At 45.5% G+C, this 25,001-nt stretch overlaps 1 pseudogene; it reads right to left on the bottom strand.

The window, feature by feature from the left end:
• Positions 1 to 1,227: 1,227 nt before the first annotated feature.
• Positions 1,228 to 25,001, bottom strand: part of LOC143962546 (alanine--tRNA ligase, mitochondrial-like) — a 64,923-nt pseudogene continuing 41,149 nt past the window's right edge.

The raw sequence follows: 25,001 nt of genomic DNA, 5'->3' as shown, positions 1-25,001 counted from the left end.
GAACGGACGGTATCAGGCGAGGAGGACGGTAACGGGTGAGGTCGGGTCTCCTTGTGCAAGGAGGGCAGTATCGGGTGAGGTGGGGTCTCCACAGGTGGAGGGGATGGTATTTGGTGAGGTGAGGTCTCCTAAGGTGAAGGGGATGATATTGGGTGAGGTGAGGTCTTCTCGGGTGGAGGGGACGGTATCGAGCGAGGAGAGGTCTACTCGGGCCAGGAGGATGGTAACGGGTGAGGTGGGGTCTCCTCGGGCCAGGAGGATGGTAACGGGTGAGGTGGGGTCTCCTCGGGCCAGGAGGATGGTAACGGGTGAGGTGGGGTCTCAGGCGAAGGGGATGGCATTAGATGAGGTGGTGGTCTCCTTAGGTCCTCAGGTGGAGGGGATGGTATTTGGTGAGGTGGGGTCTCCTTAGGTTCTCAGGTGGAGGGGATGGTATTTGGTGAGGTGGGGTCTCCTTAGGTCCTCAGGTGGAGATGGTATTTGGTGAGGTGGGGTCTCCTTAGGTGAAGGGGATATTGAGTGAGGTGGGGTCTCCTCAGGTGAGGGGGATGCTATTGGGTGAGGTGGAGTCTTCTCAGGTGGAGGGGACGGTATCAGGCAAGGAAAGGTCTCCTTGAGCGAGGAGGATGGTAACGGCTGAGGTGGGATCTCTTTGTGCAGGGAGGACGGTATCGGGTGAGGTGGGGTCTTATTAGCTGAAGGGGATGATATTGGGTGAGGTGGGGTCTCCTCAGGTGGGGGGGGGGGGGTGGCATTAGAGATGAGTATGGGTCTCCTCAGGTGGAGAGAACAGCATTAGATGAGGTGGGGTCTCCTCAGGTAGAGAGAACAGCATTAGATGAGGTGGAGGTCTGCTCAGGTGGAGGGGGTGGTACTAGATGAGGTGGGGTCTCCTCAGGTTGAGGAAATTATATTAGGTGAGATGAAGTCTTCTCAGATGGAGGGGGATGGTATTGGATGAGGTGAAGTGAGGTGGAGTCTTCTCAGGTGGAGAAGATTAGATTGGGTGAGGTATTGGGTGGGGTGTGATCTCCTCAGGTGGAGGCAAAAGTACGTGCTGCCCCCCCAAATGAGCTCAGGTGTTCCCAGTAGTAATCCACCATCATACAAAGACATTGTAGACAGTTGAGCTCCTCCAATCTTGTGGTTGGTGAAGACCCTTTTCTATTCCCCATGACTGTCCTCCTGAGATTTCCACCTGTACACAATGTCAGAACATGGCCAAACTTTATCCCAAAATTCATCTTTTATTATTATAAAAATACTTAGAGAAAAGGCAACCCTTCTCCTGGACACTCCCACAAAACTAAGGCAAACTGGGAGTAGGAGGGGCTATACTGTTTGCCAGTGTCCCATTCTTCCTGTAGGAGGCAGTATAACCCGATAGTCTCTGAATTCCTGGGCCCCTCAAAGAAGAAGAGATAAATACAGATTTTGTTTCCTTGACAGAGAGATTTCAATGGTAACATGGAAGGGTCGTCAGAACAGCTGGGGCCCCCGAAGACATACAGCACACCAGCCAGGGGCCCACCCCTAGAGCCAAAGATTCCACCTGCTGCTAATAGGTCACTGAAAGATGACCTATCACAAAGGGGCATCTATGGTGTCAGCTGGATCAATATTACCCAGATGGGTTCCTATCAGATCACTGGACAGGAGAGGGGCCCCCAGAGCAGATCCGGGCCCTCCTCTTTCACTCCATCCATGGACAGGTCCGCTTATCTTCTCAATTCCTCAGCAATGCCACTGACTGTCCTTGTTATACATAAAAAAAAAATGTATCTCCATAGGAAATTCAGCCATGGAAATATGGAACAGCAAAGCACATTAATAATGTGTAAGTCGCACCCAACAGCAGTAATGTAAATCTAAAGTCTGATTCCATTGGAGGGCCCAGAGTGGAAGGCCAGCCTCCATCTTTGTCCATCCACAATGCACTGTGAGATGTGATGACACTGGGCGAGGCTCCTCGTGTACTGATTGGCTGGCTATGAATTGGGCCCCCAATATGGCGGCACCACACCAGCTGACGTGTTCAGGGACATGACTCCTCCCTATAACCCCATCTGCAGCACCCCAATATACACGTATGTTCTCCTGCGTGATGTCCACATCTGTCACATGACCTCTGTGTCCACCATCAACCTCTCAGATTTCATGTAGTTCCACTATTTGGACACCAGGGGGGTCAGTTCTCTCCCGCCCACCGCGTGCCGTGTCCGGTGTCGCTGAGTTTTGTCTGTGCGAATTTCAGTGCCACCTCCAGAACGTCGTCCAGGTTCTCGCAGCTTCCGTTTCCATTAGCGGAACCCTTTGAACCGCCAGCCTTACCACCCATCGCCGAGCAGACCGCCACCGCCCAATCCAGGGCAGACAGAACAGGGGAGGGAAAAAATATATGGAAAGTAGTGTTGCGCAGTACTGGATAGGTAGATGTTAACCTGAAAATGTAATAGATTATGTCCGCATCACAGTAATAAACAGAATAGATGTGCTGTCACCCAGACTAAAAAGGGTGATATATAGGAGGCCAAAATTGGCAAAATGACATAAAAATGATGCTAAAGTGTGAATAAATCTGTGTGAGTATCCTCTAAATCACAATGTGAATATCATAATACATAAATAATCAACAAAATAAAATAGTGATTCTTGATGCGATTAACAGAAAATCGCATAAACAGTGCCAGTGCTGAACAGTGAATAAAACTATAAAAATGTCTACTACACCATAAAATAAAACCAATATACATAAAGAAAAGTCGCTAAAAAACAGGATTATGTAAAAAGAACTTAATAGTGACTAAGAAATCGCATAAAGTGCCAGTGCCAAGAATTATTGTAGATAAATACGTATAAATATCTTTATACCATATGCTAAATCGTGTAGGTGCGGTGAACATGTATAAACGGGCGACATAAAACAAAGAAATAAGAGCGTGTAAAAACCACACAGAGATAAGATCTCTTAAAAACATTAAATCAAATAAAATCGCAATCAATGTGCACGGTGATTTAAAACTATATCAACCAAAAAATATAATTAAAGGGGTTGCGCAATCACATATATCAGGTTAGTGTCCATTCAAGATGTGCAACAACTGGTGGCGATTATATCCAAAATCGCATGCAACAGAAACGCATATGGTGCTGGTATTTGATTTTTTTGTGCACTATAAGATCACGGTGCAATCGGTGATTGTATTGGTGATGGTGACTATATCCCACGTGGTCCTGTGCGCTCAGGGTATGGATGTCCCCTTACCTTACAGCTGTAAGGTAACAGCGTTTGACATATATATCCTCGGGGTTCCTGGTAATCCTTATCCCTCGAGGTCCTATTCTTGTTGCCCCAAAGACCTGACGTCTCCTGCCTATTGCGCCGTGTTGATCTCCTCAAATGGACGCTCAGCGATACTCAGCATGGGGGGGGGGGTTGTTAGGTTGCCTCAGCAGTAGATTTATGTGAGGGTTAAGCAGATAAGGAAGAGGGGAGCCCCATAGTGTAGTAAGTTTGAACAAAGTTTGAATTTTATTTGAATATACTGAATACAATACTCACAAACATATAGAGCTTTCTTGTAAGGTATAAACGAGCCTCGAGCTCGATTACGTCACTTCCGGTAGCGTCCCGACGCGTGTTCGTCACGGTCACGTGACTTCATCAGGGGATGACTAGTGTACAGGGAAGTGTCCTTAAATAGAGACAATGATTGCTAATACGGTGGCCATTTTGGGGAAGACCCGGAAGTATCCCGGCGGCCATTTTGCGGGTTACATTGTCGCCGGAAGTATGCCGGCGGCCATCTTTTTGGTTGGAACATCATGTTTCTATGTCGGCGGCCATTTTGCTGTTGAAATCGTCGCCGGAGGTCTAGGCGGCCATCTTTTTGGTTATTATAGTCTGTTTACTAAAGTGTATATCCAGAGATCAATGCGTGGCCATTTTTTGGGAGGTGTCCTTGGCTGAACACACCAGCGGGGCGTCGCTGTGTGGGTGTCAACGCCTCCCCTGCAAACAAAGTGCCTGATTGTAGTTAGAAACGAGCGAGTGTGTATACCATATACAATATAGGCTATGAATTAAACGGGCAGTCGCTAATTAAGGAACGATGGCCTTTCTATATGATTCGCAAGTTTGGAGTAAATAATATAACTACATAGAGAAAGGAAGTGTATGCCATATATAATCGGCAATCACTGATGCTAAGCCTTAAAAAATGAAATAAATCTATGTCTTTAAAAACTAAAAATACTAAATATAAATACAGGAAACAATAGAAATATTAAAATATGCATAAGATTATAGAAATATTAATTTATTTGTTTATCTATAAAAACCGTGTTTGTTTAAAATAACGGATATATTTAGATTATAATAATTTGCAAGGCCTTACCATGGGCGTAAAGAGATGATAGTTTGATCCGGGTAGTAAATTTTAAAAATTAGGGATTGCATTGAAATAGAATAAATATAAAAATAAATTTGTTTGGATAAAATGGAAGACGAGGGGAATTGATTCCCATTGCTGCCGGAAATGACGTTCAAAGTTAACAACGTTTTTTAATACGCATGTGTATTGCGAAACCACAAAAGTTAAAATATATCAATAAAATACCTGTATATGTCTACACCCACCACGGTGCTCGTACATATATATGTGCCTCATGCATGTTATTTGTTGTACTTAGATGTCCCTCGGTGGTTATATGCATATAATAAGACTCTAGGGTCGAGGTCGTCTGAGAAGAAAGGGGGAGGGGTCGGGGTAACTAAAAGAATAGTTAACTTTAAAATGAATAGGATATATGTGAAAAATGTATGGAGTTTTACAGAAAAGTTTAAAAAATCGTTCAAAATTGAGGGGTGATTAAAAGTCGCTAATGAAGCAGTTTAGGTCAAATTCCACATTGAGTCCCTTTGGCGTGAATGTATCTAGTGTGAATATCCATTTGGACTCGATTTGGCTGAGGGTCCTTACTTTGTGTCCTCCTCTCCAATGTTTAACGTAGGGCTCAATGCCCCAGAATTTGAGTTGGGAGGGATCTTTATTGTGGTGTAACGCAAAGTGCCTGGATAAACTGTGTTTATCAAATCCCTTTAGTATGTTCTTTATGTGTTCTTTGACCCGTACTTTCAGTGGTCTTTTTGTGCGGCCTACATACTGAAGTCCACAGCTGCACTCCAATGCATATACCACCCCGATGGTATTGCAACAGATAAACTCTTTAATATCATAGCTGTTGCCTGTGCTAGTGGAAGTGAACTCTTTTCTCTTCTCATTAGGGCGTTTTGTCTTAGTGCATGCATAGCATCGCTTGCAGGGAAAAAATCCTTTTCCCGTAAAAAAGGTGAGTCCCCTACTTGGTGGATCTGGGATATTTTTTACTATTTTGTCCCTAATAGTAGGGGCTCGCCTATATACAAATTTTGGACGAGTGGGCAGAATGTCTTTTAGACATATATCTGAGCGTAATATTTCCCAGTTGCGCTTGATGATTTTTTCCACCTGTTTAAACTGTGCATTAAAGTCCAAAATGATCGGGACATTATCTTGTAATGTCTCGTTATGGGATTTGTTTTTTATAAGGTCTTTACGATTTAGGCTTGCTACTTCAGATATTTTCTTGTTGATAAATTCTTCCTCGTAGCCTTTTTCTATGAATTTTTGTTTCATGTTTTTAGCTTGTTCTTGAAAGTGATCTTCTTGTGTGCAATTGCGTCTCAGGCGCATAAGTTGGCCTTTTGGTATGTTATATAGCCAATCCTTATGATGGCAGCTTTCTAATGGTAGGTAACTATTGCGGTCTACACCCTTAAAGTGTGTTTTTGTGATAAGTTTTTTATTGTCTTGTATTATTTTCAGATCTAAAAACGTAATAGCTTCATTGCTTATCTCCCACGATAGTTTTATATTCCTCTTGTTCATATTTAGCTTCTCCAAAAAGGTGATCAGTCTTGGTCGTTCACCCTTCCACAGTATAATAACATCATCGATGTATCTTTGGTATGTATGTAATTCATTTGGGGGATTGTTAAATATTTCCTCTTCCTCCCATTGTGCCATAAAAAGGCCTGCGACGCTCGGGGCAAATTTTGCCCCCATGGCTACACCCGTTTTTTGATGATAATAATTTTTATTATACCAGAAGTAGCTGTTTTTCAAGCAAAAATCGAGACATTTTATTAGGTATTTTCTCTGGCGGCATTGTAGGTCTGTATATTTCCGTAATCCCCACTTGGCTGCCTCACAGGCTTGGTAGTGTAAGATTATTGTGTAGAGTGAGGCTTAAAAAATACTTGATCAGCAACCCATATAAACAGAAGACCACAAGATCGACTGATGAAATAACGCACAGCACTTTAAGAAATAAATCAATTTTTAACCCAGTAACTAAAGACAATAAACATATAGAAGTTTTTAAACGTATCGTTCTCGAGGAGGTGAAAGAACTGAAAATCAAGAAGCGTGACGAACCAAAACATATCAGAAGCGGCATCCGGAAATTAACAAAAAGGAAAGACCTGGTCATACGACCAGCGGATAAAGGTGGAGGTATTGTAATACTGTCTAAAGACCAATATAACATAAGTATGAATGCTCTACTAGAAGATAATGACACATACGTTCGACTGTTGAGCAACCCAGTCTTTAAATGCAGGAAAGCACTTGAACAAGTGGTACATTTGGGCCTAAAGAAGGATATACTCGACAAGAAAGAAGCCAAATATTTAATACCCGAGTCATGCAGAACACCAATTATCTATTTTCTGCCAAAAATCCACAAAGACAAAGAAAATACACCCCCTAGACCAATAGTGAATGGTATTGACTCTCTGACAGCGAGAATGGGGCAATATATTGACCATTACCTACAGCCGGCCGTACAGAAGACACGGGCATATCTGAGAGACACCAAGCATATATTGCAAATTATAGATGACATTCCAAAAGACGAGGGACCTTGGTGGTTAGCTACAGCGGATGTAGCCTCACTCTACACAATAATCTTACACTACCAAGCCTGTGAGGCAGCCAAGTGGGGATTACGGAAATATACAGACCTACAATGCCGCCAGAGAAAATACCTAATAAAATGTCTCGATTTTTGCTTGAAAAACAGCTACTTCTGGTATAATAAAAATTATTATCATCAAAAAACGGGTGTAGCCATGGGGGCAAAATTTGCCCCGAGCGTCGCAGGCCTTTTTATGGCACAATGGGAGGAAGAGGAAATATTTAACAATCCCCCAAATGAATTACATACATACCAAAGATACATCGATGATGTTATTATACTGTGGAAGGGTGAACGACCAAGACTGATCACCTTTTTGGAGAAGCTAAATATGAACAAGAGGAATATAAAACTATCGTGGGAGATAAGCAATGAAGCTATTACGTTTTTAGATCTGAAAATAATACAAGACAATAAAAAACTTATCACAAAAACACACTTTAAGGGTGTAGACCGCAATAGTTACCTACCATTAGAAAGCTGCCATCATAAGGATTGGCTATATAACATACCAAAAGGCCAACTTATGCGCCTGAGACGCAATTGCACACAAGAAGATCACTTTCAAGAACAAGCTAAAAACATGAAACAAAAATTCATAGAAAAAGGCTACGAGGAAGAATTTATCAACAAGAAAATATCTGAAGTAGCAAGCCTAAATCGTAAAGACCTTATAAAAAACAAATCCCATAACGAGACATTACAAGATAATGTCCCGATCATTTTGGACTTTAATGCACAGTTTAAACAGGTGGAAAAAATCATCAAGCGCAACTGGGAAATATTACGCTCAGATATATGTCTAAAAGACATTCTGCCCACTCGTCCAAAATTTGTATATAGGCGAGCCCCTACTATTAGGGACAAAATAGTAAAAAATATCCCAGATCCACCAAGTAGGGGACTCACCTTTTTTACGGGAAAAGGATTTTTTCCCTGCAAGCGATGCTATGCATGCACTAAGACAAAACGCCCTAATGAGAAGAGAAAAGAGTTCACTTCCACTAGCACAGGCAACAGCTATGATATTAAAGAGTTTATCTGTTGCAATACCATCGGGGTGGTATATGCATTGGAGTGCAGCTGTGGACTTCAGTATGTAGGCCGCACAAAAAGACCACTGAAAGTACGGGTCAAAGAACACATAAAGAACATACTAAAGGGATTTGATAAACACAGTTTATCCAGGCACTTTGCGTTACACCACAATAAAGATCCCTCCCAACTCAAATTCTGGGGCATTGAGCCCTACGTTAAACATTGGAGAGGAGGACACAAAGTAAGGACCCTCAGCCAAATCGAGTCCAAATGGATATTCACACTAGATACATTCACGCCAAAGGGACTCAATGTGGAATTTGACCTAAACTGCTTCATTAGCGACTTTTAATCACCCCTCAATTTTGAACGATTTTTTAAACTTTTCTGTAAAACTCCATACATTTTTCACATATATCCTATTCATTTTAAAGTTAACTATTCTTTTAGTTACCCCGACCCCTCCCCCTTTCTTCTCAGACGACCTCGACCCTAGAGTCTTATTATATGCATATAACCACCGAGGGACATCTAAGTACAACAAATAACATGCATGAGGCACATATATATGTACGAGCACCGTGGTGGGTGTAGACATATACAGGTATTTTATTGATATATTTTAACTTTTGTGGTTTCGCAATACACATGCGTATTAAAAAACGTTGTTAACTTTGAACGTCATTTCCGGCAGCAATGGGAATCAATTCCCCTCGTCTTCCATTTTATCCAAACAAATTTATTTTTATATTTATTCTATTTCAATGCAATCCCTAATTTTTAAAATTTACTACCCGGATCAAACTATCATCTCTTTACGCCCATGGTAAGGCCTTGCAAATTATTATAATCTAAATATATCCGTTATTTTAAACAAACACGGTTTTTATAGATAAACAAATAAATTAATATTTCTATAATCTTATGCATATTTTAATATTTCTATTGTTTCCTGTATTTATATTTAGTATTTTTAGTTTTTAAAGACATAGATTTATTTCATTTTTTAAGGCTTAGCATCAGTGATTGCCGATTATATATGGCATACACTTCCTTTCTCTATGTAGTTATATTATTTACTCCAAACTTGCGAATCATATAGAAAGGCCATCGTTCCTTAATTAGCGACTGCCCGTTTAATTCATAGCCTATATTGTATATGGTATACACACTCGCTCGTTTCTAACTACAATCAGGCACTTTGTTTGCAGGGGAGGCGTTGACACCCACACAGCGACGCCCCGCTGGTGTGTTCAGCCAAGGACACCTCCCAAAAAATGGCCACGCATTGATCTCTGGATATACACTTTAGTAAACAGACTATAATAACCAAAAAGATGGCCGCCTAGACCTCCGGCGACGATTTCAACAGCAAAATGGCCGCCGACATAGAAACATGATGTTCCAACCAAAAAGATGGCCGCCGGCATACTTCCGGCGACAATGTAACCCGCAAAATGGCCGCCGGGATACTTCCGGGTCTTCCCCAAAATGGCCACCGTATTAGCAATCATTGTCTCTATTTAAGGACACTTCCCTGTACACTAGTCATCCCCTGATGAAGTCACGTGACCGTGACGAACACGCGTCGGGACGCTACCGGAAGTGACGTAATCGAGCTCGAGGCTCGTTTATACCTTACAAGAAAGCTCTATATGTTTGTGAGTATTGTATTCAGTATATTCAAATAAAATTCAAACTTTGTTCAAACTTACTACACTATGGGGCTCCCCTCTTCCTTATCTGCTTAACCCTCACATAAATCTACTGCTGAGGCAACCTAACAACCCCCCCCCCCATGCTGAGTATCGCTGAGCGTCCATTTGAGGAGATCAACACGGCGCAATAGGCAGGAGACGTCAGGTCTTTGGGGCAACAAGAATAGGACCTCGAGGGATAAGGATTACCAGGAACCCCGAGGATATATATGTCAAACGCTGTTACCTTACAGCTGTAAGGTAAGGGGACATCCATACCCTGAGCGCACAGGACCACGTGGGATATAGTCACCATCACCAATACAATCACCGATTGCACCGTGATCTTATAGTGCACAAAAAAATCAAATACCAGCACCATATGCGTTTCTGTTGCATGCGATTTTGGATATAATCGCCACCAGTTGTTGCACATCTTGAATGGACACTAACCTGATATATGTGATTGCGCAACCCCTTTAATTATATTTTTTGGTTGATATAGTTTTAAATCACCGTGCACATTGATTGCGATTTTATTTGATTTAATGTTTTTAAGAGATCTTATCTCTGTGTGGTTTTTACACGCTCTTATTTCTTTGTTTTATGTCGCCCGTTTATACATGTTCACCGCACCTACACGATTTAGCATATGGTATAAAGATATTTATACGTATTTATCTACAATAATTCTTGGCACTGGCACTTTATGCGATTTCTTAGTCACTATTAAGTTCTTTTTACATAATCCTGTTTTTTAGCGACTTTTCTTTATGTATATTGGTTTTATTTTATGGTGTAGTAGACATTTTTATAGTTTTATTCACTGTTCAGCACTGGCACTGTTTATGCGATTTTCTGTTAATCGCATCAAGAATCACTATTTTATTTTGTTGATTATTTATGTATTATGATATTCACATTGTGATTTAGAGGATACTCACACAGATTTATTCACACTTTAGCATCATTTTTATGTCATTTTGCCAATTTTGGCCTCCTATATATCACCCTTTTTAGTCTGGGTGACAGCACATCTATTCTGTTTATTACTGTGATGCGGACATAATCTATTACATTTTCAGGTTAACATCTACCTATCCAGTACTGCGCAACACTACTTTCCATATATTTTTTCATCCTGTAAAAGGGGTTCAAGTACCCCATTTCCAGTGTATGCAGCGGTACAATAATTAGATCGTTGTTCCTTTTTTGATTAGGCGCAGGAATAACCCCTTAACAGAACAGGGGAGGGGCCCTGAGGGGGAGGAGAGAAGAGATCACATGAGTAGAATTCCTGAATACACATGGACCAGACAGGAAATAAAGCCCCCCTCCCCCCCTTACCTTGGGCACCTGACATGCACACAGCACCTTCCCGGAGCTCTGCCTGCTGAACAGCATCACCGCCGAGCCCGGGCACCGCTCACACAGCAAGAAGGCCATCTTCATCAGGACCTGCAGGGGGCACCACACACCACCATTACTAATGGGAGATGACAATACGGGATGACTTCACTCCCACACCATTCACGGACACTCTATTGTCCTTCCATGCTCTTCCTCCTCACTGTCTATCATGAGGCGGCTCTCCTGAGACCAGATGGGTACAACAATCAGCCTGCTGATAGAGAGCATGCCTGAGGAGCACAGAGGAGTTCCAGGGAGGCGGAGGGAGGGGGCATCACATGGAGACGAAGGGAGGGGGCATCACATGGAGACGAAGGGAGGGGGGGTTCCAGGGAGGCGGGGGTTCCAGGGAGGCAAAGGGAGGGGGGGTTCCAGGGAGGCAAAGGGAGGGGGGTTCCAGGGAGGCAAAGGGAAGAGGGGTTCCAGGGAGGCAAAGGGAGGGGGGATTCCAAGGAGGCAAAGGGAGGGGGGATTCCAGGGAGGGGGGATTCCAGGGAGGCAAAGGGAGGGGGGTTCCAGGGAGGCAGAGAGTTCCAGGAAGGTGGAGGGAGAGAGAGTTCCAGGAAGGAGGAGGGAGAGTACCAGGAAGATGGAAGGAGGAGGAGTTCCAGGGTGGAGTGGATGGTATCGAGTGCGGAGAGGTCTCCTCTGGCAAGAAGGACGGTAACGGGTGAGGCGGGATCTCCTCAGGCAGGGAGGATGGTAACAGGTGAGGCGGGATCTCCTCGGGCAGGGAGGATGGTAACAGGTGAGGCGGGATCTCCTCGGGCAGGGAGGATAGTAACGGGTGAAGCGGGATCTCCTCGGGCAGGGAGGATGGTAACGGGTGAGGCGGGATCTCCTCGGGAAGGGAGGATGGTAACGGGTGAGGCGGGATCTCCTCGGGCAGGGAGGATGGTAACGGGTGAGGCGGGATCTCCTCGGGCAGGGAGGATGGTAACGGGTGAGGCGGGATCTCCTCGGGCAGGGAGGATGGTAACGGGTGAGGCGGGATCTCCTCGGGCAGGGAGGATGGCATCAGGTGAGGTGAGGTCTCCTCAGGCGAAGGGGATGGCATTAGATGAGGTGGTGGTCTCCTTAGGCCGAGTGAGCGATATTAGGTGAGGTGGGGTCCTCAGGGGAGGAAGGACAAGATTCTCTATATCAGGAGAGGAAATGGCGATATCTCACCGGAAGAGACTCCTCCACACAGTCCACGATGATGGGACGCTGGCCATGCTTCTCCAGCAGACTTGGGACTCTCTCTGCAGCCTGGGGGAGGGGGAAAAGGAGCATTAGAATCTGACTGGTGGCAGGAGATCTCCCAGGACTGAATCCCGCTCTATTCCAGGAGATCCTATACCTGAGATGATTCCATCCAATGAAGAGCTGTGAAGTCATCCGGCCACACAGTATAAAATATATTATCCCCCTCGCCCCTATCCCCGTGTGTAAGAAAGCCCCGCCCCTTCTTTACCTTTCTCCCTATCGCCTTCCGCACAGCTGTGTTGGCCGATCGTTGCAAAGCCTTGAGAGACGCCTGTAGTTCCTTCCTCTGCCACTGGGGCATGGAGGCGCTGTCCACACTCTGCAATGTAAAGGAACAATGACACGGTTATGGCGGCTTTGTTGGAGCATCCAGTCATGGATTGGTGGGGAGATGTGTGATCAAGACAATGTGAAATTCCTTCTTTTTTTTTTTTTTTTTTGGTGTCCATCGTTTTTTTTCCCCCATCGGTACCCCTTCTATTTAGTCTAAGTCATGTGACCACATTTCTCCCCACTGCTGTGGGATATAGCATCACCCGTTTTCTAACACCCCCACCCTGGTGTGAATCCCGACACCCCGATCTTCACTCACATCCGTCACAAGTCCGACCTCCTTGGACAACCTCTGAGCGTCGTTCAGGGAAGGGGTCATCATCTTCATCCGCTCAACAATGGAATCCACTTCCCTGCGTAGAACCTGCCCCGTCTCCCGTGCCTGGAGAGAAGATCCGAGGATGAAGGTGACCCCGGGAGGTCTTATATTTTATTGTAGAGGATCAAAATAACATTAAATTTCACTGATTTTTAATTCTTAATCATCATCAATAATTAAAAATAATTATAATTAAATTGTATCATGCAGGGGATTGGATGGATGTGTGCTGGGCGTGGCCTCAGATATCTGACCTCTCTGGCTTCTTCTCCGGTAACGGCGTTAAGGCGGACAATCCCTCTCAGCAGAGGTTTCTCGGAGATGATCACCAAATCCTCAATGGCTCCCGTCTTCTGAAGGTGTCTGCATAGAAACAGAACATTTCAGGAGGAATCGGGGGGATCCAGAAGAATCTCAGTATGAATTGAGAGGTGGGGGTCCAAGAATTTTTTTTAGAGGAATCGAGAGGTTCGGGTGTCTCAGGAAGAATCAGAGGAAACTTCATGAGGAGTTGTGGGGTGGTTCATGAGAAATGGAGGATTCAGAGGAGTTGGGGGGGGGGGGGGGTGGGTGCAATGAGAATTAGGGTAATCCAGGAAACCTCAGGAGGAATTGGGGGTAGGGGGGGTTGGGGGTGGCTGTAGGGTAGGGGTTCCAAGAGAATCTCAGGAGGAATCGGGGGAGGACCCAGGAATTAGTAAGGGAATAGAGGTGAATCTTAGAAGGTATTGGGGGTTCCCAGGAAACCTGAGGAGGAACCTGTCTGGGGGTGAACAGAGTAATCCCGGGGGGAATGAACATGAAAAGTAGGTGAACCCATTAAACCTCAGGTGGAATTGGAGGGGATGGGGGTGCCTGTAGGGTAGGGGATATTGAAGAATCTCAGGAAGAGTTAGGGGGGGTCATAAGCATTTGGGGAACCCAGGGAACCTGAGGTGGAACATGTCTGGGGGTGATACAAGGGAATCCGGGGAGGGTATCAAGAGAATTGAGGCAACCTCAGGAGAAATCAGGGGGGTTGGAGAGTGGCTCTGGGTTAGGGGATACTGATGAATCTCAGGAGGAATCAGGAGTGGGACCCAGAGAACCTGAGGAAAAAAATCTTTCTGGGGGACACAGGAGAATCTCAAGAGGAATTGGGGGGGGGGGGGGGGTCGTGAGCATTTAGGGAACCCAGGAAACCTCAAGAGAAAATCGGGAGGGGGTGGCTAGGGGATACATAAGAATCTCAAGAGGATCAGGAAGGGGATCCCAGAGACTCTCAGGAGGAATGGGTGTTAAACCTAGGAAAATCTCAAGGGGGGAGGGGTTGGGTCTTGGAGAACCCCAAGAGGAATCAATAGGCGAATAGAAACACAAGAGAAAATTAAGTATTCGAGGAAATGGGTGGGGGAAACTGGTGGCAGGAAATCTGAGGAGGAATCTTGGGGTAGGGGGAAATCCAGGATAATCTCAGGGAATTCAAGGGGATCTGTGAAAATCTCAGGAAAAAAAAAATCAGGGTAGAGGGAGGGAATCTTCAGGAGGAATCACGAAGGGGAGGGGGTGGTGGATCCAGGAAACCTTTGGAAAAATCAGTAGGAATTGGAAAGCATGGTGGTGGGATTGAGGGAATCCAGGAGAATCTTAGAAGGAACTAAAATGAATCCAGGAGAATCTTAGAAGGAACTAAAGGGAATCCAGAAGAATTTAGAAGGCACTAAAGGGAATCCAGAAGAATCTTAGAAGGAAACAGGAGAATTTCAGGAGAGAGACATGGGGTAGAATGGTGGCTGGAAGGGGAGGTGGAAGAATCCAGGAGAACCTCTGAGAATCTCGAGAAATCGAGGGGCAATCCATGGAAATATCAGGAAGAATCAGGATAGAGAAAGGTAATCCAGACAAGTTTTAAAAGAATTGGCAGGAGGGTGGATCCAGGAGACCTCAGGAGGAATCAGGAAGTGGTGGGGATATTGGGGAATCCAAGAGAATCTCAGGAGGAATCAGGAGGGACCCAGAGAACCTGAGGAAAAATCTTTCTGGGGGACACAGGAGAATCTCAAGAGGAATTGTGGGGGGGGGGGTCATGAGCATTTAGGGAACCCAGGAAACCTCAAGAGAAATCGGGAGGGGGTGGCTAGGGGATACATAAGAATCTCAAGAGGATCAGGGAAGGGGATCCCAGAGAATCTCAGGAGGAAGGGGTGGTAAACCTAAGAAAATCTCAAGGGGGGAGGGGTTGGGTCTTGGAGAACCCTAAGAGGAAACAACAGGCGAATAGAAACACAAGAGAAAATTAAGTATTCAAGGAAATGGGTGGGGGAAACTGGTGGCTGGAAATCTGAGGAGGAATCTTGGGGTAGGGGGAAATCCAGGGGAATTCAAGGGGATTCGTGAAAATCTCAGGATAAAAATCAGGATAGAGGGAGGGAATCTTCAGGAGGAATCACGAAGGGGAGGGGGTGGTGGATCCAGGAAACCTTTGGAAAAATCTGTAGGGATTGGAAAGCATGGTGGTGGGATTGAGGAATCCAGGAGAATCTTAGAAGGAACTAAAGGGAATCCAGGAGAATCTTAGAAGGAACTAAAGGGAATCCAGGAGAATCTTAGAAGGAACTAAAGGGAATCCAGGAGAATCTTAGAAGGAACTAAAGGGAATCCAGGAGAATCTTAGAAGGAACTAAAGGGAATCCAGGAGAATCTTAGAAGGAACTAAAGGGAATCCCAGTAGAATCTTAGAAGGAACTAAAGGGAATCCAGGAGAATCTTAGAAGGAACTAAAGGGAATCCAGGAGAATCTTAGAAGGAACTAAAGGGAATCCAGGAGAATCTTAGAAGGAACTAAAGGGAATCCAGGAGAATCTTAGAAGGAACTAAAGGGAATCCAGGAGAATCTTAGAAGGAACTAAAGGGAATCCAAGAGAATCTTAGAAGGAACTAAAGGGAATCCAGGAGAATCTTAGAAGGAACCAGGACAATTTCAGGAGAGAGACAGGGGGTAGAATGGTGGCTGGAAGGGGAGGTGGAAGAATCCAGGAGAACCTCTGAGAATCTCGAGAAATCAAGGGGCAATCCATGGAAATATCAGGAAGAATCAGGATAGAGAAAGGTAATCCAGACAAGTTTTAAAAGAATTGGCAGGAGGGTGGATCCAGGAGACCTCAGGAGGAATCAGGAAGTGGTGGGAATATTGGGGAATCCAAGAGAATCTCAGGAGGAATTAATGGTGTATCCAGGAGAAATTGGAAAGCGGGGAGAGGGGGTGGGGAAATCTTAGGAAGAATTAAAGGGGATCCAGGAGAATCTCAGAAGGAATCCGGGGGGTAGAGGGTCCAGAAGGAGTTGGGGGCAGGGGTAATCAGGAGAAACCAGGAAGAACTAGGAGAGGGAAGGCGATCCAGGAGAATTTTAGGAAGGAGACACCAAAACGGGACACACATTCAGTTGGGAAAAAACTTGTCTCTTACGTGCCACAGCAAAGTTCCACCGACGTCTGTTGAGCGGCTCTGGAGGCCGGACTCAGAATCTCCTGAATGGGAACGCCGACTGAGACCACACGTACCGGATCTGGGTACACCTGGGGGAGAGGAGAAATGAGGAGACCAGGGGTAGAGGAATGCCAGGCCACAACCACCAATGGTATCCTGTATAGTCCACCCACCGGTCTGTCAAAGGCGGAACTCCATCCAGAAAGCAAACACTTCTATATACAAGGTACAGCCTTACCATCGCAAAAACTCTCCTCCTTCTTCTTATCCCCCAAACACCTCCCCGAGGGACGCCCCCCGTGTACAGCGAACGGCTGCCGCCAATATCTCCCTATGGTAAATGTCTCCCAATTATGTCGCACTTTCTAGAGTTGGCGGTTACAATCTGCTCGGCACCCGGTGGTGACCGTCCACAGGCACTGACTGACCACTACATCATATGGACAGCGCCGTCTCTTCCCGCCCCCCAACATCACCACATGCCCAAAGATTCATGGGAAATGTAGTTCTTTTTGGCTGCAAAAGTGGAAAAACTCTAAGTTCTGTGCGATCCCCGCAGACAGATTCCAGAGAGAAGCTCATATGTGGTGTAGGTGGGCCTTCTTCATAAATCCTTCCACTCTCCCCTGGCTACTCCCCAACGAACGCTTAAGTTATGCTCTATCAATATTCAGGGCCTCAACACACCTGAAAAACGCAAACATCTGTTATCCTACCTACAGCATGGCAAATATGATATTGCTCTTATTCAAGAGACACACTTTAGAGCTGATTCCATCCCGAAGCTGCACGATAAACATTTTCCTACGGTCCACCATGCACCCAATAGAGAAGCTAAATCTAAAGGTGTCTCTATACTAATTTCGAGACACTGTCCCATCCACATTCTTGACATTAAATCAGACACGCAGGGGAGATATGTATTTCTGAAAGGCTTACTGCACAACAGACATGTCACAATCGCCAACATCTACGCTCCCAATGTGCATCAGGTCACTTTCTTTCGAAACACTCTACAACACCTTACTGCGTTTCAATCCGGTACACTAATAGTGGGTGGAGACTTCAATGTCGCCCTCAATCCCCCCCTCGACACTTCTAACGGAACCTCTACATTGACATACAGGGCCCTTCGTACTGTCAAGACTCAGTTTCAAGACCTATTGTTACACGACTCGTGGCGCACACTTCACCCCAACGAAAGAGACTTTACCTTCTTCTCCCCGCCCCACAATAAATATTCTAGACTTGACTACCTCTTCTTATCCCAAAATGACCTTTCTCTACTACTCAAAGCGACTATAGAACCGCAGTTTCTATCAGACCATAACCCGATCTCCATAACCATATCAATCCCAGATTCGGCTACCCATTCCCATATTTGGCGCTTAGACAATTCCCTCCTCACTGACCTTGCTAATGTGCAGACGATATCCCAAAATCTTTCCAATTATTTCTCGGAAAATTCCACAGCGGATTCCCCTCCCATTGTACTTTGGGCAGCACATAAATGTGTTATCAGGGGTGACTTTATTTCTCTGGCTTCCGCTCGACACAGACTTAGACGGGAACGCATAAAGGATTTAACCACTAAAATATACACTCTGGAAAAAGCCCATAAATCCTCCCTAGCTGCAGACGTTTTGGCGGATCTGATCAATGCTCGAGAAGAACTTTTAGGGGAATTGCACAAACGAGTGAAACGCAACTTTGCCCTATCCCGGAAGTTCTTCTATGAACATAGCAACAAATCCGGGAAATTGCTAGCCAGAGCCCTTCAGGTTAAAAAAGCATCCCACACTATCCATACAATTAAAACCGCTTCAGGAGACAACGTGTCTAAAACGGAAGACATTATGAACAAATTTGTCCAATACTTTTCTGATCTTTATAATCTCCCCTCTGACCCCCACCAACGAAAGCTGATTGACAGGAAAACTGCTATTCAGTCATTCCTTAGCGATTACTCCCCCGATCCCCTCACTAATGAAGACGTCACTGGCCTTGACGCTCCACTATCAGTGGAAGAAACCCTAAACGCCTTGAAACAGATGAAGCCCGGGAAAAGCCCAGGCCCCGATGGCCTTACAGTAAGCTATTACAAGTCTTTCCCGGAAATCTTGCTTCCCCGTCTGGTTGATGCCTTCAATGACGTCACGTCCTCTCCTGAAGCCCCTAGAGACATCCTTGAAGCTCATATTACTCTCATTCCTAAACCCGACAAAGACCCTACACTGATCACCAACTATCGCCCTATTTCACTTCTCAATGTGGATGTAAAAATATTTGCCAAAACTCTAGCAAACCGAATTTCACCCCTACTTCCACGTCTGATTGATCTGGACCAAGTTGGTTTTGTCCCTGGTAGGGAAGCCAGGGACAATACCACCACAGCTCTCAATATACACCATTGGATGACCACCTCATCTACCCCTGGCTTCTTTTTATCCCTCGATGCGGAGAAGGCGTTCGACCGCGTGGCATGGGATTATATGGAACCGGTGATCCAGATGATGGGACTACCTCATCGTTTGCTACAAATGATCATGGTTCTATACTCGTCCCCTTCAGCCAGACTCAGAATAAATGGTCGCCTGTCGAACGCCTTCTCCGTCGCCAACGGTACCCGTCAGGGTTGCCCCCTTTCTCCATTGCTCTTCATTCTTACTATGGAACCGTTCCTCCGCAAGTTGAGGGACAACCCAGACATTAAAGGTCTTTCAATTAGCAGCAAAATTTATAAGATAGCAGCATATGCTGACGACATTCTCCTTTTCCTATCCGATCCCATTACCACTATCCCCAACCTTCTTAAAGACTTTGCCCTCTTCCAGGACCTATCTAATTTGAAAATTAATTTCTCTAAATCTAAAGCGCTTAATATTTCCCTTACGCCTTCCATAGTCAATCAATGCAAACAAAATTTTCCCTTTAGCTGGGAACCAGATTCCATTAAATATTTGGGCATTCAAATTCCGGTCAATCTTAAAGATTTATACGCCAAAAACTTCCTACCGATTCTCCGCACTATTCAAACTGACTTACACAAATGGCAAATAGGTCCCTTTTCATGGTTTGGAAGACTGGCTATCTTGAAGATGAATACACTCCCTCGGATCCTTTACTTGCTTCAAACGATCCCTATATCTCTCCCACCGTCTTTCTTTGGTACCTATAAAAACTTATGCAGACATTTTATTTGGATGTCTAAAGCACCTAGACTGCGTTGGGAAAAGTTAACACTACCTAAACTCATTGGAGGTCTGGGGGTGCCTGATATCTACAGATATCACTTGGCGTGTCACTTGAACAAGATAGTCGATTGGCACTCCCAGGTACTTCACAAGGATTGGATCCGACTGGAGCAGTCCTTTACTCGGCTCCCTCTTACACACCTGCCCTGGATACCTTCATCGCTCATTCCGAAAGAGTCGTTAACTAATCCGTTCATTCATGCCACTATACAGAGATTTAGAGAAGCTTGTAAATTCCTACAATTGACACCTACCCCGGGTCCTTTGACGCCTTTGGATCATAATCCAGAATTTCCAGCGGGTATACCCCGACGTCTACCACATACAGACTTCTCTACACTCAAACCAACTGCACACAATTTCTTCCAGAATGGGGAACTCCTTTCACATTCCCTTATGTCCTCAAAATTCTCGGAATACCACATTCCCTTCTTCAAATACCTACAAATTCGACACTTTCTCCGAGACCCAAACAGAAGCGGGCGTTGGCATAGAAACCTCACACCCTTCGAAACTTTATGCGTCAATCAGGAACCCCAAAGACACGTCATATCACTGGTATACTCACTTCTTTTCTCCTCACATGTTATTAAACAGGACGCTTTAGTGAAACGTTGGGAATCTGATCTTAACATAAACCTCACCACTGCCGACTGGGAAAATATTTTTCACAATATTCACAAAGCCTCGATTAATGCCACTACCCAAGAAAGCAGATTTAAAATATTTTCACGATGGTACAGAACCCCAGACAGAATTCACAAATTTCACCCCTCCACTCCCCCTAACTGTTGGAGATGCAATGGACCCGTCGGGACACTTCTTCACATATGGTGGGAATGCCCACTCATTCACACATTTTGGACTGAAATACACAAACTGATTTCTCAAATTACAACATACACCCCAGACGTCTCGCCTGCCCAGTTTTTATTACATCACACTCATACACCCAAACGAGCATACACTAAATCCCTTACTATTCACCTCATCAATCCAGCTAATCTATGTGTTCCTGTACACTGGAGAAGCACAACACCCCCGTCTATAGCTGAATGGATAAAAAGAGTGGATACTATAGCCGAAATGGAAGAACTTATACACCAGGCACTTGACAAGCCGACTGCTTATGGTTCAACCTGGGCATGTTGGACACATTTCCGTAACTCCATGTCACCCATCAATCCCGGGAACGTAGGGATGCTCAGCTCACCGAACATTCCGACACCACCACCTCAATAGGTCATTAGGTTAATTATCCTTCGAGGTGCACTCCCAGTATTGCAGATGACATTCTCATGATACAACTTGTAATGTCTCCCTCTACTTGCCCTTCTCTATTTCCTGCTGCCCCTTCCCCGGTCGCAGTCAGAGCCCTCTAGGGGCGACCGGAGACAGGTATATATTCAACTTAGCTTTCCCAAAATACCCAATTTTCCCTTCCCTAACCTTTCCACCCCCTTTCTCATAACTTTGGCTACTATGTCTCTCGAAACTCATTTCTTGGCCCGTAACGTATATACTCCCTATTTTCACTGCTTATTTTTCCCAATTCTGATGCATTGCTATATTACTAGATGTTTATCCTGTTCAGACTGATTTCTGATAATAGTTATTATTCTGTCTTGAGTAAAGTCGCTTATGCTTGTATTGCTTTGTACTCTGAAAAATCCAATAAAATACTTTTCAAAAAAAAAAAAAAAATCCTTCCACTCTCCTAATGTACCACCAATCAGATTCAGAGATTTAAAGGTGGTTTGTATCTGATTGGTGGCTGAGGCACGGATACATCACAAACAGGAAAGGAAAGGGGTCCCAGACTCACTAGCTGGTGAAGGATAGAGCACTACATCCCCAAACCCATTGGAAGTTTTTGGTCCAAATAAAATATAGCAAAATAAATATGAATTTTGAATTTCTCTCACAAGAAAGAAGCTTCACAAACAAACATTTAACTAACACGGAAATCCCAGAGCACTGTGAGTTATCTACAGACGGTGCACAGCAGAAGCTGCTTCCTTTCAGACTGTCTCTCTCTGACTGAAAACTTCCTACAGACCCTGAACAGAGTAGGTAGGGGAGGAGTCACTACTATAAAGAGAGGGGGAGGAGTCATTGCTCTGGAAGAGAATGAGTCACTGCTCTGAAGGGGGGGTCAGTGCTTTGGAGGAGGGGGAGGAGTCACAGTTCTGGAGGGGGAGGGGTTGTTGCTCTGACTCTCGATAGTAAAAGAACTGGCGAGTTCGCTCCCCGGACTCTGGATGGATTACACCCGTTCGGGGCGATGTGATGAAAGTTACATACCTCGTCCACACTGCGAAGACCCGGGATATTTTTGGCGTCTGTGAGTGGGATCTCTGCAGTATAAACTTCCTGATTCTGTCCAATCACGTTCTGGAACTTCTTTTCAACTTCCTGCAGCTGCTGACTGCTCACCGGTCCCTGAAATATACAGACTGCGTGAGGGAATATACAAAAGGGACAAATAATCTGTCAGCATAAAAACACCCAGAAAGGGGACATTCCCAGAGACCTCCTGGGAGGGGCTTTCTGAGAATACCAACAGAGAGGCGTTATTCCCCGAGACCTCCTGAGAGGGGTTTTACAGAAAATTCAATAGTTTGCTGTTTTTTTGTTTTTGTTTTGGGGGGGTTCCATGTAAACAGGTGCAAAAAAACAAATGTGGAACTCCTATTACCAACCAGGAAGGAGAGTCCATCAATCCCCCCACTAACCAGTGAGGAGAAAGAGTCCCCCAATCCCACCACTAACCAGTGAGGAGAAAGAGTCCCCCAATCTCACCACTAACCAGCGAGGAGAAAGAGTCCCCCAATCCCACCACTAACCAGTGAGGAGAAAGAGTCCCCCAATCCCACTACTAACCAGGGAGGAGAAAGAGTCCCCCAATCCCACCACTAACCAGGGAGGAGAAAGAGTCCCCCAATCCCACCACTAACCAGCGAGGAGAAAGAGTCCCCCAATCCCACCACTAACCAGGGAGGAGAAAGAGTCCCCCAATCCCACCACTAACCAGTGAGGAGAAAGTCTACCAATCCCACCACTAACCAGTGAGGAGAAAGAGTCCCCCAATCCCACCACTAACCAGGGAGGAGAAAGAGTCCCCCAATCCCACCACTAACCAGGGAGGAGAAAGAGTCCCCCAAACCCACCACTAACCAGGGAGGAGAAAGAGTCCCCCAATCCCACCACTAACCAGTGAGGAGAAAGTCTACCAATCCCACCACTAACCAGTGAGGAGAAAGAGTCCCCCAATCCCACCACTAACCAGTGAGGAGAAAGAGCCCCCCAATCCCACCACTAACCAGTGAGGAGAAAGAGTCCCCCAATCCCACCACTAACCAGTGAGGAGAAAGAGTCCCCCAATCCCACCACTAACCAGGGAAGAGTCCACTCCAACTGGGAAGATGTGGAAGAGACACTTGGTAGAGGAGGATTTCCAGTGTCTGTCCCCCTGAGAGAACTGGGGAAGGAGCAACTCTTCCCTTAGTGTCCATCCTACTAGGGGTTGGGCAATTTACCCCAGAGATCTTCTCCCATCAATGAACAGGCTTGCAGATTTCTAACCCCCCACCACTACTCGTTATCCTGCTCCTCACCGTGACGCTGACATCAAACCGCAGTCGCTCGGCAGTGACATGTGACCCGCGCTGTGCCGTGCTCTCCCCCAGAACCTGGCGCAGGGTGAAGTTCAGCAGATGGGTGGCGGTGTGCTTCTCCATACACGCGGTGCGCTGGGCCTGTGAGGAGACGGGAGGATAGTGAGATCACAGCCCAGCAGCTTAGGGCACCCCCAGGACTTCCCACAGATACCTCATCCAGGAACAGCACCACACGATCTCCAACCCTCAGGGGTTCCGTGGCCGTCACCTCGTGTAGGACATAACCTCCAGCCTGGTGTAGGTACTCCACCGGAAACAGGACGTCCTGTGTGGAGCACAGAGAAGGTGCATGGTCAGTAGAAAGATTGCTCAAGGACTGTACACAGCTATCTTATGGAGGAGAAGTGATCAGTACAAGGAGGGAATCTCTACTGTAAGAGCGGTGTATGGAGGAGTGGTGATCAGTAAAGGGATAACTTCTTTACTGAATGTGCTATATATATGGGAGGAGAGGTGATCAGTACAAGGAGGGCTTCTTTACTGTAAGCTATAGCTGCCCTGGGGGGCAGAAGTCGTTTGCCCTTGGGGGAGGGGCTGTTGCTGGGGATTGATGTTGGCACCCTCTGCTATCTCTTGGTATTAGCTCTCCATGTAATATAGAAAGGATTGATCCATGTTACCTGTTGTAGGGAATCTCTTACCTGCTCGCCTTCATGCACAAAGTACCCCAGATCTGAGCTCTGTCCCCCCTGCTCAGCGTAGTAACAGGTCCGGTCCAGGATGACCCCACAGCGCTGACCTCTGCTGACTGCACTGTGTAATGACTGGTCCTTGTACAGCATCAGGATGGTGGCCGGGCAGGGACTGAACACTGCAGACAGAGAACCCCGGTCACTTTCTAGATGTCTCAAGTCACATATCAATACCTCACATATCAATACCCCGGTATCATTACCTCAGTATCAATGCCCCAGTATCAGAACCTCAGTATCAGAACCTCAGTATCAATAACCCAATATCAGTGCCTCAGTATCAATACCCCAGTATCAGTACCAATAACCCAATATCAGTACCTCAGTACCAATACCCTGGTATCAGTACCTCAGTATCAATAACCCGGTATCAGTACCTCAGTATCAATAACCCAATATCAGTGCCTCAGTATCAATAACCCAATATCAGTGCCTCAGTATCAATAACCCAGTATCATCACCTCAGTATCAATAACCCAATATCAGTACCTCAGTATTAATACCCTGGTATCAGTACCTCAGTATCAATAACCCGGTATCAGTACCTCAGTATCAATAACCCGGTATCAGTACCTCAGTATCAATAACCCAATATCAGTGCCTCAGTATCAATAACCCAATATCATCACCTCAGTATCAATAACCCAATATCAGTGCCTCAGTATCAATAACCCAATATCAGTTCCTCAGTATTAATACCCCGGTATCAGTACCTCAGTATCAATAACTCGGTATCAGTACCTCAGTATCAATACGCCAGTATCAGTACCTCAGGATCAATACCCCGGTATCAGTACCTCAGTATCAATACATCGGTATCAGTACCTCAGTATCAATACCCGG

This window comes from Lithobates pipiens, unplaced genomic scaffold (assembly GCF_037356315.1).
Source record: "Lithobates pipiens isolate NorthernLeopardFrog02 unplaced genomic scaffold, aLitPip1_a1.2 Scaffold_8, whole genome shotgun sequence".
NCBI lineage: Eukaryota > Metazoa > Chordata > Amphibia > Anura > Ranidae > Lithobates > Lithobates pipiens.
This window is presented reverse-complemented; position numbering and strand designations above follow the sequence as displayed.